The sequence below is a fragment of the Castor canadensis genome, unplaced genomic scaffold (assembly GCF_047511655.1).
Source record: "Castor canadensis unplaced genomic scaffold, mCasCan1.hap1v2 HAP1_SCAFFOLD_155, whole genome shotgun sequence".
NCBI classification, from domain to species: Eukaryota; Metazoa; Chordata; class Mammalia; order Rodentia; family Castoridae; genus Castor; species Castor canadensis.
Window position 1 is genome coordinate 84,312 of NW_027395375.1, and position 14,306 is coordinate 98,617.

Sequence of the window (14,306 nt, forward strand, 5' to 3'; positions counted from 1 at the left end):
GCCTTTATGCCTAAGGAGGACTTGGCCACCTCTCAGGGGCCAGCGTTTGCCCAGGTAGATCCTCATCTCTCGCTCACCACGGCCAAGTCTGTTCTGCACGTGGTCGCCAAGGCCAAAATACTGGCCCCAAGGCAGATGCCATTCAACCTGTTGCTTTTCATGCAAGACTGCCCACTGCTGATGCTGGCATCTTACCCCAGTGGCTCTGTCAAGGGATGATGCCTGCCAGCCCACTGCCCACTGTGCATTTGCAGCTGTGTTAGGGAACACGGTTGCAGGCCCAGAAACCTTGCCATTTGGATGTTCCACCGCAGGAAAGCCAGAGCCTGGATTTGAGGTTTGGTGCTATGTGAGGGGTAGTAAAGTTTCTGAGGAATGTGTTGTGCTGGGGAAGACACACTTGTCTTGCAAGGAATACTCATTCCATGCATACAACTGCACAGAGTGCCTGCCAGTGGGGCCACAGCAAATCAGAATGAAGAGGCCTTGCCAGCTAATTCTCAGTGGATATAGTAACCTTATTTTCCCACCCCTCCTGACTCTGCCAAGGCATGAATCCCAGTCACTCTGATTCTGGATTGTGGTGAAATTTGAAAACAACTCTCCCAAGGCTGGTTGGAGCCCTCAGGTACTCTGCGGATGAAGTCTGTTCTTGTAGCAAAGCAGTGGGGGTTTTGGATTTGGCTGGATCTGGGTTCATGTGCAAGGCTGACCCTAGTCATGTGCTTGCGAGACCTGAATCTGAGTTTCTGCCACTGAAAACCTTGCCTGGTGCAAATTTGGGTACCCACTGTGCAGTCCTGGTGCAAAATTTAGAGACCGTGCAAGAACACAGCCATCGAATGTAATGTCACCTGATCTAGCATAATTTAGGAGTAAGTAAAGATCTGCTGCTACTCTCCATAGCCTGGGGGAGGTTGGGGTTCTCTATCCCTCAGTCCCTAAACAACAGGTGTGCTCTAGGACCCAGCAACTCCATTCAGTTCAGTCATCCTAAAAACTAAAACTGAAGCTTTCCCACTCACTTCTAGGAAACTCTGCTGGGTGGGAGGAGGCAGTTTAGTTTCAGATTTGCAGAGCAAAAGACTCACAGTGGGGTGGCTCATCTGCATACAGTTCAAAGCTCAAAGAACTTGTGTAAATGTTACAATGACTATTCTTTGCTCAGCACCTTCCAGAAACCCCATTGCCTGCCTCTCCCTCAGCCCTGTCATCCATTTCACAGTCACCGGAAATCCCGCCCTTGTTCAGCCTTTCCCTAGCCAAATGAAGATTAACTCTGTAGTAGCAATGCAGTGAGCTGGGAGGGCTGACTGAACTGCAGGCCACAGGGGAAATGACCCTGGCCCCTGGGGCTAAGGCAGGTCATCCAATCCTTTGTTTTCTAATTGCCTGTGGAGCCTCCTGCCTGAGGCCTTCAGGATTCTAGCAGTCACCTCCTCTACAATGCAGCTGGAGGTATCCTTTCTCCCAGTCTTTCACTCCTCTGTTGGGTAGTACTAAGCTTCTTGGCCTGCACTTGTTAATAACTATACATTAGCCATTTGGGTATTTATTTCCACCACAGCCAAAGCATTCACAGATTCAGATAGGCTTTGGAGGGACACAGTGTCTCTCCTGAGCTAGTTGGTGCTTCCTGTAAAATGAGCCGTAAACATACAGTCTGGCAGCAGGGAGTGATTTTTTGGGGGGCATGCCTCTGGCACAGAGGAGGTACTGGAGAAATCTTAACTTGGTAGGCTCAGCTACTTCCTAGCTGATTTATTTGGAACTGAATGACTTCTGTGAGTTCCTGTGTGTGCATGTGTGTGTGTGTGTGTGTGTGTGTGTGTGTATAATGGGCAGAAGTTCAAGTGGACATCCTCCCCTAGCATTCTAGATGTTGGAGCCTGAAACTTCTTATTTCCTTTGTGGACAGAGAACTTGTGAGTGCACTTGCAGACCGAGACAGGTAGCAGGGTGACCTAGAAGCAAGCACTCTGGACTTGTAGCTAATGGTCTTGGGGTCTTGCCTAGGGTCCGTCCCTTGCCACTTCTGTGTCTGTAAGCAGGAAAGTCACCTGGTCACTTCTACCTTGATTCCCAACTTGTCTACCTCTGGACCATGAACTATGCCTGTTGATTTCCTGCGCCCACCTTCTCTCACACTGGCTGAATTGGAGCAGGCCCTCAGCATTTTATTGCTTGCTGAATGTATTTGCAGCTGCTGAGGGTTCATAGGTATGGGCACTTTGTTGGAGCTTCTTTGGCCTGCAGGCTCATGACCGCAAAAAGTTTCCTATCCTATCCTGACATGGTTTTGCACACGTGTGTTATGTGCCAGTGTGAAATGTTGTGGGCCGGTGTCGAGGGTTCTTACCTTTGCAGGCCAGAGAACTGGCTCGTGAGGCAGCCGATTGACTTGTGAGCCAAGGCCGGTACACAGAGTAGGATTTATTAGAGAGAAAGGAAAGGTTATAACTAGGGCAATGCAGCGTACCTCAGAAACCGGTGGCTCCCTGCTCAGGTGAAGGCTGGGGCTTTTTATGGACACTTTAACTCTGGGTTAGGGGTAGGTGGGTTGTTTCTATTGGCTGTGGATTTGTACACGTGGGCTCTCTTAGATGAACTGGTCTGTTTGCCCCTTATTGGGGTGGGGGGAACAACCTTGAGAGCGTTTTTTTATCAGCCTTGTGGCAGATTTATGAGACCCTGTATCTCCTCCTCAGGGTACAGGAATGCAGATTTATAACTCCTTCTCATAGTGCTCTCCATGGGGGATGGGATACTCACTCATCTGTCCTTTAGCTTCCCAGACCCAACAAGTCCCCCCTCTGAGACAAGTACCTAGGTGCTGTTGGGGTGAGGGGCAATGACTTGTCTAGCTGCTTTGTGCTGGCAATAGGGCGAAAAGTTAGGGGTGGTGGTACTTGTCTCAGGGGTTGACACAATAGAACTAGATGGAGGGCTCATGTGTAGGCAGAGGTGAGTATTCCTTGACTAAGCACTGGAATTTGATCTTTTGGACTTGTTGATATATAAATCTGGAGAGAGCATTTATTATGCAAGGCCTGAATAGGAGTATTAGAAGGAGCATAAAAAGGGGGCCAGCCAGAGGCAGTGCCCAAGGAGCCCAGCTCCATATGTGGTTCCAGAAGGACCACACATTGGCTAGCTCTTGTCTCGTTTTTGTAATACATTCTCTTAACTGGCAGGCCATGTCTCTGACCACCCCAGATTTGTTAGTATAAAGGCAACATTCCTTGTTTAGGAAAAGGCATGTTCCACCCTTCTCAGCAGTTAATAGGTCAAGTGCATGTCTATTTTGAAGCACTACTGACACGAGTGAATCTACCTGGTCTTGTAAAGCCTCTAAGGACTGTGAGACCTGTTCTATGTCATTATTACATTCTGTTGACAGCTTTTGATAGGTATAGACTGACAAGGAGGTGCCCCCGATGCTTATACCTATTCCAACAGTGATCCCAATAGCTATCAGTAGGGGAATGATTTGGATAGCTCTCTTTGTTTGAGTGTAGATCACTACAGGAATAGGAAGACCCTGGTTATCAGGGACAACATCAATTTGTGGGGTTAGGAGAGCTTTAGTACCGATTCCCTTCCAGCTGGGAGGTAGGCAAGTATAGGCGGCAGTTCCATAAACAAAATAAGTTCTAGGAGAAAACAAACACTGAGTGTCATTTGTTGACTGTGTGATATTGATGCAAAGGCTCTTGGAGATTTCCCCCAGTGGCATTGACCCCTGTAAACTTGGAGGCATTGGGGAGCAGGGTGAATTAGTTTTATATTGGTAATATTAGGTCTTATTAGGGGAGGGTTTAATTTATTACCTGGTGAGGCCTCAAGTGAGTCCATGGGGGTTGCCAATACCTGTGGGAGGCTTGGAGAGAGACAAAGCCAGCAATCTTCAGCCAAAGTGGTGTTTGTGACATTTAAAAGATGATGGGCAGAGTTGAGTAACCTGTATAGCTGGGGATCTAGATCCATGGGTGGTGAGGCCACGGGTTGTTTTTTTTTTTCTGGGAGGGGGAGTGGGAAATGAGAGTCTCCATCGTACATAGTTTACATGATCCTCATGTGTCATGTCAGCCAGTATTTCAACTTTTGTTTTTGTAGCTTCTTTTGTTTTTTATTTTCTCCCTTTGTCCCCTCCTGTGGCCAACAGACCCATTGGTCTGCTTTCCCAAAGCATTGGGTTGGACCATACAAGCTGACAAAGCCTGGGCCTAAGGCCTTTCCATACAGTTGTCCATTTTTTAAACAGAGAAAGTTGCTGTTACAACAACCAGGCTCAGCATTGTAGTAACTGCAATCATGGGGGCAGGGAGGAGGACCCACAGCCAAGGTGCAGACTATAAGAGGGAGGAGAGCACAAAAAGCAGGGTACACAGGATGAGATACCCACCACTTAAGACTACTCATGAGGGCCATATTCACTCGGAGGGAGAAGTTCCCCACAAACTGACACTCAGAATAAAGGGGACCAGAATATAAACAGCCCACAAAAAGGGAGAAAGTGAAGACATAAGCTACATGTTCGAGGTATTCCTTTTGAAGAGATAGTTGAGGTTTTCCACTGGTTCACAGGAGTAGGCTGGTGGAGGAGGATACCCACTCCAGGGTGGATGCGTCAGCCTCTGGTGTCCAACGTTTGGCTTGGGAGATGTGAATCCAGGAGTCTAGCCCAGCGACCTTAATTTCTGTGGGAGTAGATAACAAGACCAGGTATGGCCCTTCCCAAGGGGAGTTAGAGAGACCCTGGGGGTCATGGGGAAGTTTGATAAGGATTAAATCTCCAGGACAAAAGGCAGCCAGGGAGAGACCTTGGGGCTCCTCTCTCCCTACTTCAGAGAGGACCTGCTGAAACTCGGCTAATTGGGTGATATGAGAGACTAGATTTGTTACTTTGGGGTCTAAAATTAAATCTTTTTGGAGAAAGGGTCTCCCATGCAAGGCTTCAAAGGGAGTAAGTCCCATTTTATTTGGGGTATTTCTAAGTCAGATTAAGGATAGAGGTAGTAATTTTTGCCAGGGAAGGTGAGTTTCTTGAGCCAACTGAGACAGGTGAGGATTGGGGTCTCCAGGCACAGTGGAGATGATATTTGATTCCCAAAGCCTTACAGACTCCCTGAATGACTTCGGCTCAAAAGGCCGTCCCATTGTCACTTTGGAGAGTTCAGGGAAGTCCAAATCTAGGGATAATCTCACTAATTAGAACCTTAATTACCTCCCAGGCCTTTTCAGAGGAGCAGGGGAACACTTCAACCCACCCAGTAAAGGTATCTACTAGAACCAGGAGCAACCTAGAGGTTGGGCCCCCTGGCAGGTGGGTGAAGTCAAGCAGCCAGTCCTCCCCTGGATATGTTCCCTGCCTCTGAGTTCCGGGGTTAGGCAGGGCAGTGTTGCGGGCGTTGTTACACTGACAGATTTCACATCCTCTAATAATACTCTGGCGAGTATCTCCAAGTTTTAACCCCTCAAATAACTGCCCTGTCAAGGAGAGTGGCTTATGGACCCCTAGGTGATAGGTCTGATGTAGGGTTTTTAGGACTTTCCATTGGCTACTCTGTGGGAGAAATAATTTGCCCTAAGGAGTAATCCACCATCCTCTATGAGCTAAACAATACCCTCTCTCTGAAGCCTGTGAAAGTTGGGTAGGCAAGTATTGGGGGCATTCGGAAGGAAGGAGGGATTGTTCCCACAAGAGAGGGGCCTAAACATAAGGCCTCCTGGCAGCCTCCTTCACTGCCATGTCAGCTCTCTGATTTCCCTTAGCAACCTGATTCCTCTGACCTTTGATGTTCGGGGCAGTGAATTACTGCTATTTGCTTTGGAAGAAAAACTGCTTTTAAGAGGTTTAAGATTTCCCTGGAATGTCTGATAAGGGCTCCTTCAGTAGTTAACAATCTTCTCTCTTTCCAAAGAGCCACATGGGCTTCGAGTACTTAGAATCTGTATAGATGTTGGCAGTTTTTCCCTCAGATAGTTGTAATGCCTTGGTGAGAGCTATCAGGTCAGCCAATTGGTCACTAGTGGAAGGAGGCAGAGGTTCAGCCCAGAGGGTCTCAGTGAGAGAGATCACAGCTACCCCTGCTCTTCTAATTCCCTCCCAAATGAATGAACTTCCGACCATGAAAACAGTGAGGTCTGGGTCTGGGAGTGGCTGGTCAAAAAGGTCAGGCGTAGCTGAATAACATTCAGCTACCACTTCCTCACAGGAATGCATGAGTGGCTTCCCTTCAGTGGGGAGGAGTGATGCTGGATTTAAAGCAAAGCACACCCAAAGACTCACATCTGGACATTCTAATGATTGGGCCCGATACTTAAGTAGTCTGTTGTCTGATAACTATAGTCCTCCTTTAGCTCTTAGAAGCCCTCCTAGATCATGTGGAGTATATATGGTTAAGGGCTGTCCAAGAATTAATTTCTGGGCCTCTGGGATCAAGAGACAGGTTTCCCGTAGGGCCCTTAGTCACCCTGGCCATCCTTTAGTGACATTGTCTAGTTCTCTGCTCAAATATCCCAATGGTTGTAGAGTGGGCTCTCAGAGCTAGGTTAGTTCCCCTAGGGTGCCCCCCCCGCACCTTCTTATAGACCTACAGCTGGAAGCAGTCTTGAGTGGGCAAGCTCAATGCCAGGGCTGTTTGGAGTGACCATTTGAGGGCCTGAAAAGCTTTTATGTTCTCAGGGTCCCATTCTAAAAGGGATTGAGAGCCTCACTGAGCATCTTTTAGGAGCTTGTATAGGGGCCTGGCAAGGGCTGCATATCTAGGGGTCCAGATTCTGCAAAATCCTGTAACTCCCAAGAAAGCTCTAAGCTGCTTTATGGTCTGGGGTAGTGGGTATTGGAGGATTGGGTCGATCCACTCGTGACTCAAGGAGCGAGTCTGTCCCTTTAAGACCATGCCTAAGTAGGTGACCTGAGGGAGGCATAATTGAGACTTTTCCTTGGAGACTTTGTATCCCCAGGAGGCCAGGAAGTTTAAAAGGGACTCAGCGGCCCTGGAGATGAGGAGCTCTGTGGCTCCACACAGGAGTAAGTCATCAACATATTGAAGAAGGGGGTCCTCTGCATAGTACAAATCTAATAAGTCTCTGGTTAGGGCCTGTCCAAAAAGATGAGGACTTTCTCTAAATTCTTTTGGCAAAACTGTCCAAGTTAGTTGTTGTGAGGAGTTAGTGGGTTCTTCAAAGGCAAACAGAGGCTGACGGTCAGGATGCAAAGGGATGCAAAAGAAAGCATCCTTTAAATCTAGTACAGAGTAATACTGGGCTTTTGAGCGTATTTGAACCATTAGAGTGTGAGGATTGGGAACAACTGGGTGGAGGGGAATGACTGCTTCATTAATGATTCAGAGATCTTGAACAAACCTCCATTTATTTGGCCCCTATTGACAGCAAGAATAGGAGTATTGTAGGGGCTGGAGCAACTAATTTGTAGCCCTTGTTTTTTTTAAGGAATTTATGATAGGTAAGAGGCCTCTTCATCCCTCAGGCTTGAGGGGATACTGTTTTTGATGTGGAAACTGTGAGGGATCTATTTGTTCATGAAGAAGAAGGGGGCAGCAAAGATAGTCCCCAGAGGGGGGAGTAGACTTTGAGTTTTTACTTGAGATCATAAATCCCATCCCAGCAGGGACACTGGAGTCTCAGGGACTATGAGAAAAAAGTGACAAACGTGGAGGTCTCCCCAAGAGCAGGCCAGAGGCTGAGTAAAATAGCACTCTAGGGGCTGGCCAGATATGCCCTGAATGATAACCTTGTTATTGGACCAGGGACCAAGAGAGAATGGTAAGACAGAGAAATGGGCTCCACTGTCTAGGAGGAAAATGACCTTTCACTTCTCTACCATTATGGCTACCTGAGGCTCCTCAACATTGATGTTAAGAAGTGGAACCTGGACAGGAGGCCCTGGGACCCATCGACCCACAGGCAGTGGCACCCCACCTTCCACCTGGAGATGGAGGCACTTAGACCTCCAGTGGTTACCTTTGCAGGGAGGGCAAGGTCCCAGTGGGGGCAGGGCTGTCTCCCGGGCTGTCCCCCTTTTAGACATTCTCTGTGGAAGTGCCCCTCCTGTGCACAATGGTAGCAAGCTTGGGATGTAGGCCCCATTCAGGTTGGGCCCTCTCTGAGAGGTGCAATGAGGTCATGGTGTCTTTTATACTTTTCTCTCTTTTTAGTGATGTCCTGGTTATAGTATACAGACATGGCTAGTTGCATTAGTTGGTCCAGTGATTTTTCCCCTTCAGCCACAGACTTTTGGAGTTTTCTATGGATATCTGGGGCTGACTGAGTTAGAAATTTATCTTTGAGGAGAACCTCTCCCACCTGTGTCTCTGAGTCCACTGTGTGGTATGTTTTTGGATAGCCTTCTTAAGATGCTGTAGAAAGGTAAGGGGGTTTTCTTCAGGGCCTTGTTGTACTACAGTCACCTGGGAATAGTTTAGAGGTTTAACTTTGGCCCTTTTTAGCCCTGCTATTATACGATGGATGAAGTGGCATTGATGCCATTCATCCCCCTCATCATTTTGATCCCAATGTGGATCTGCCAAGGGGACTGCCTGTGCCCCTGTGGACATGGACATATTTATTCCTTCATTTCCAGGTGCCATGTGTATTGGGGCTCATTGTAGATGGAAATTGTCTCCAACTTGAGTGAGCTGGACTAGGATCCATTGCTTTTCCAATGAGGAAAGAGTCTGGTCCAGGAGCAGTATGATGTCCTTCCATGTCAGTTCAAAGGCTTGGATCACAGAAATGAAGGCCTGGATATATTGGTCTGGGGCATCAGTATAGCTACCCAGATCCTTTTTAATCTCCCTTAGATCTGATAATTGGAAGGGGACATAGTCTTGCCCTCTTCCTACCGTTGCCTGTTGAAGGGAGAAACATCCATTAGGAGGTTCTGGATATTGGGGTGGCTTAGAAGGTAGAGCAGAGAGTGGAGCAGTAGGGATGGGGACCTTCTCATTGGTAAGAGGTTTTTCTGGTCCTCCTTCCCCATGTTTATCCTGTGGCTTACAAAGAATGGCCAGTGTTTGAGTATCTAGATAGCAATTATGGAGCCATTCTGGGTGGTCCCAGAGATAAGAGGAAAGCTGTATACAGGGGACCTCAGTCTACTTTTCCTCTATTTTACAGAAAAGGTCTAATTGGAATATGGTGTTATAATTTAAGGAGCCCTCTGAAGACTACTTCTCTTGGTCACCCAAGGGATATTGAGGCCAGGCCTCAGCACAAAGAAAGATGAGGGGTTTTTTCTTGAGATTAATTGGGTCAAGGTCCTTCCAACGCTTCAGTAGACAGGCCAGTGGAGACCACTTGGGTATTGAGGCCAGAAGACTGGAGGGGGGGGTCCCATTTAGAAGAAGAACAACAACAACAAAAACTGGTTCAGTTCCCCTCTTGTGGGCATCCCGATTGGGGACTGACCTGATGAGAGCAGGCATCCCTGTCTTGTGATTTCCTTCCACCATTCGTGGCCAGGACCAAAGGAAATGCAGTGACTGGTAGGACTGCAGCCACCCTTACCTATGCAGTGAAAAACCTCTAGGATTCTTCCTTTTAGCCTGATATTACCAAAAGCAGGCAACCTCTTTAGTAAAGTCTACCTCTTTAACAAAGTGATGCATCACCTGGAGAATTGCCTGTAAAGTTAAAGAAGGGTACTCAGAGGGAGTCCCAGGGCAATCACAGTACCACAAAAGGACAACTAGTGTCAATATTTGGAGGAAATGTTTTTCTGCTGAGAACAAAAGTGTGAAAAGTTTTAAATGAGAAGTCTGGAGACCATAGCAATACCCATTTTTGGCTGCTCCTGGAAGGTTACATCAGTGCTTTTTGGAGACCATAACTTTGAGATAAGAATTGGCTCCAAGGGCTGGGTGGGTCAGGCTTGGGCATGAGATGGGGCTGGGAGTGGGGCTTGTGCAAGGTGCTGCTGCCCTCCCCTGTCTGCCCAGGCTCGCCCCTGTGGCCCTTTGCTCCTCCTCCCATGTATGTGTGCCTGAGCTTGTTTATTTTTCCTCTCATCCCTTTTTCTGGGGGAGTGGCAGCAGCGGCTCTAGACACTAACTGGGATCTTCTCATGGATTGCTTTAGCTGCCGTGGGGGCTGCACCTGTGGAGGTGGGGTTTAGATGTGCTTGTGGCACAGAGGCCTGTGTTAGTCCTCACCCCTGCCAGGTCCACACTCCCAGGCCACAGTTTCATGAGGTGCCTTCAACTCTGTCGGCGCCCAGCAGCCAGTTTAAAGCTGCTGCAGACCAAGGGGCATGACAAACTAAGTGTGGGAGTAACTGAAGAAAGATATAAGGTACCATGGTACGAGTTTCCCATGGGAGGCCAGGGTCCTGGTAAGCACAGGGAGAGGGAAGGCAGACAAAGATGAGGGACAAGGTGGTGGGACTGGGGAGGGAGCATGTGAGTAAAAAGTATGTCTGCTGATTCTGGCAAGGACAGAAGGGACAACCTGACATCCTAAGTGGGGGAGGGGGAGCAGAGCTGAGAGGACACATGCTTGAGGGATTAACAATCAGGTGTGCTTTCACGTCTGTCCAACTAAGTAGTACTTGAACACTGTCAGCCACACAAAATCTCCACTCTCGGGTCACTGCCTCTGGCAGAAGGGGGTATTGACAGGTGGGAGAAGACAAAGATTGCCAGGTGCCAAAATCAATCAGGTCTCCTCCAACATAGCATAAGGCATGCCTGAATAAACCCTGGGCTTGGTTTCAGCTTGCAGGGTGGGAGCTGAAAGCACCCCCAGAGCTGGAATCACCATGAAGCCAAAGTTGGCTGGGAGCTGTTGGTTTGATACCATGACAGGAAAGTCCCTCAGGAAGACAGGAACAGAGAGAGAGACAAGGGGGAGCAGCACAGGGAAGTCTGCTTTTGGCTAGTGCTCAGCAGGAGGTTTCCCCCAGCAGGAGTATCAGCAGATACTCCTCAGCAGAGGCTCACGGCTGCACCTTAGGCAAACTCTTGCTGGTTTGGTGCTCAAGTCATACCGACCTTGGTCCAAGAGAGATGTCCCTTCATGGTCACCAGAAATGTCATGTACCAGTGTGAAATGTTGTGGGCCAGTGTTGAGGGTTCTTACCTTCACAGGGCAGAGAACTGGCTTGTGAGGCAGCTGATTGACTCGTGAAACAAGGCCGGTACACAAAGTAGGATTTATTAGAAAGAAAGGACAGGTTACAGCTAGACCAGTGCAGCGGACCCTGGAAACCGGTAGCTCCCTGCTCAGGTGAAGGCTGGGGCTTTTTATGGACACTTTAACTCTGGGTTAGGGGTAGGTGGGTTGTTTCTATTGGCTGTGGATTTGTGCACGTGGGCTCTCTTAGATGAACTGGTCTGTTTGCCCCTTATTGGGGTGGGGGGAACAACCTTGAGAGCATTTTTTTTATCAGCCTTGTGGCAGATTTATGAGACCCTGTATCTCCTCCTCAGGGTGCAGGAGTGCAGATTTATAACTCCTTCTCAAGGTGCAGGACTCATAGTGCTCTCGATGGGGGATGGGATACTCACTCATCCGTCCTTTGGGTTCCCAGACCCAACAGTTGGAAGCTGGATAACACTGGAGGTAAAGAAAGAAGAAGGTATCTTGGCCACTCTGTTTTGTATGATAGTTGCTACCTTGAGCCCCACAGGCTACATTAGGCACCTGACCTCCATGCTCCCTATTAGGGGACTTAACTTCAGTGTTTAGCCCTTTTGTTAAATATAGTAGGGCTTGGGGCTGGCCAGAGCCTCTGGTGTGTATTCTGTGCAGCTAAGGAGAATGGTGTATCCTACACCTCCAGATTTGCTACACAGTGAGATCAAGGATTCAGAGACCCTGTGATAGAATGGATGAGAGGAGCATGGAGATCTTGAGGTGACACCGTGTGAAAAACTCCTGGTGATAGAAAGAAACCTGATTCCACATGATATAGTCCAATTTGAGCCACCGCAATAGGTGGGTCACCATGCTAGGGTACCCTTTGGACTTACCGCGCTGAATGAAGGGAAAAGTGAAAATGCTAATGCTACCATAACCCTTCCCCACACTCTTCCAAACAACGTATGCCCTGTAACAAACAGTAGTTCTTGACAGGAGTGTGAGGGTACCTTTCAGAGATGTCACAGATTGAATCGTCTGTCTGACTCTTCCAACATCCTTGAAGCTCTGCTTTATTAGAACTTTTTGTCTCTTTATTCTGCTGTCATCATTGTTATGAGACATTTTATTATCATTATTTTTCTCTCCCACAGAATCCAGCGCATTCTTTGGAACTGGGGGCTGTGTACTACGGACTGTCCCCAGAAACTATAGTTCTTTCTCATATAACAAGTGGCCAAAAAATAACACAGTGTACCACGTACTAAGTTTTTATATTCTCTTTATGCTGTAATAACTAGCCATCTTCATGGTAAATATCAACCTCTTAACATATACACAATGAATATTAGAAGATCATACACAAATAGACTTATTTTATCTCATGTTTTTTCCTTTTGTAGGGCCTAGCTCTTTTACTGGTTAATCCATTGAAATATATAGAGATCAGTCATTTCACTCTCTATATATTTCATATCATACAATATGATGAAATAATTCTTATTTTTTCAAAGCAGTTACAACACTTATGTCAGATATCTATAGCAATAGTAAACCAATATTTAACAACTTATTAATACTTAACACTATGATCTTTTACCAAAGTCTCTTTGATGATTATTTATTGTGAACCTCAAATAAGCAAGGGGGTAAAAGGGTGTAATATTGAAATAAGACCTAAACCCTAAATTTACCTACATAAACTCACAGCCAGCATCAAATAGTTTGTTTTCTCCTCCTCTCCTTTCTCCTTTCTCCTTTCAAATCAGTGATACGGACCCATGGGGGTCCTCTGATTCTTCTGGTTCTCCCTCCTCACCAAATGATGTTCATGACTCACTGTAGATTTTGTTGATGGTAGTTGTATTCGACATATCAGTGAAATTTGAAATGGAATTTGCAAAAACACCCACAGGGACTTGATCTGGTATTGGCAAGGGCTCAGGCTCCTATATCTGTTAGTCTTTTGGGTTTGGCTTTGACTCTGGCCCCAGCCTGTTTCACAGCTTCATTGTATTACGATGGCCAGTTCCCAGGTTCTCTGTTGTACACTTTGGCCGCAAATTGTAAAATTTCCATTTTGCTGTTTTCCTGGTTTACTTTAGTGCCCCAGAAGACTGCATACTCCAGTAGACTGCCATGGTTCACTGGCTTATATTCCAGGTAGCCATGTTGTACAAATTCTTGGGTGATTACCTTCTTCAGGTTTCAAAATGTTCTGTACTTCTTTTTCACCTGCACCCCTAACTTCTGCAGAACCTCCCAGATAAGGCTCTTTTTGGCACAGGTGCCCATCATAAAATGATGTCTAACATCACAGTTAGGAGACCTTTCTTGAAGCTCTTCTTGCATTTGATTATGCTTAGGGATCTAAGTTTTTTTCTGGCCTGCCACGCACCCAAGTTCTTTAAGATTCTTTGATTCTGAGAGATGCTTGAGGCCTCTGAGGACCTAGGGATCTCTGAAGTGCTGTGTTCCTCTGAGATTCCAGGGGACTCTGGAGTACCTGGATACTCAGATGTGATGAGGAAATTCAAGGTGCTGGGGAACTTAAAGGTGGTTGGATCCTTCAAGGTACTCCAGGTTTTATCATGCTTGGGGTCTCTGAGGTGAAGAGGGTTTTAAAGTGGTGGGGGCCTCGCAAGTGTTTGAGATTTTTAAGATGGCAGGACCTCTGAGTTGCCTAGGGCCTTTAAAGCACTCACTATCTCTGAAGTGCTTGGAATATTCAAGGTGCTCAGAGCCTTTAAGGTGCTTTGGTCCTCAGACGTGCTGGGAGGCTCTATGCTGGGAGCCTTTAAAGTTCTTGGGCCTCAGAGGTCCTTAGGCCCTTAGATACTCTTGTGGCCTTCAAGGTGCTGGGATCCTTTGAAGTAATTTGAGCTTTCAAGGTTCTTGAGATCTCAGAGGTTCTGGTAACCTCTGAGGTACTAGAGTCACTTGATATATTTAAATGCTTACATGTACTTGGGTCCCTTGAAGTGCTAGAGCCCGTGGATGTATTTGGATCCATGTATGTTCTGGGAGCTTCCCAGTTGCTAGGGCCTCTTGAGATGCCTGGGGGGTCTCCAAAGTACTTAGGGCACAGGCGGGGTTTGGAGTCTCAGACACAGCTAAGCATTGTGAAATGCTAGGAATCTCAGAGGTACTGTGTCTCCTAGGAGTGTTATGGTCTTGAGAAGTGCTCCAGTCAAGAGAGTTAT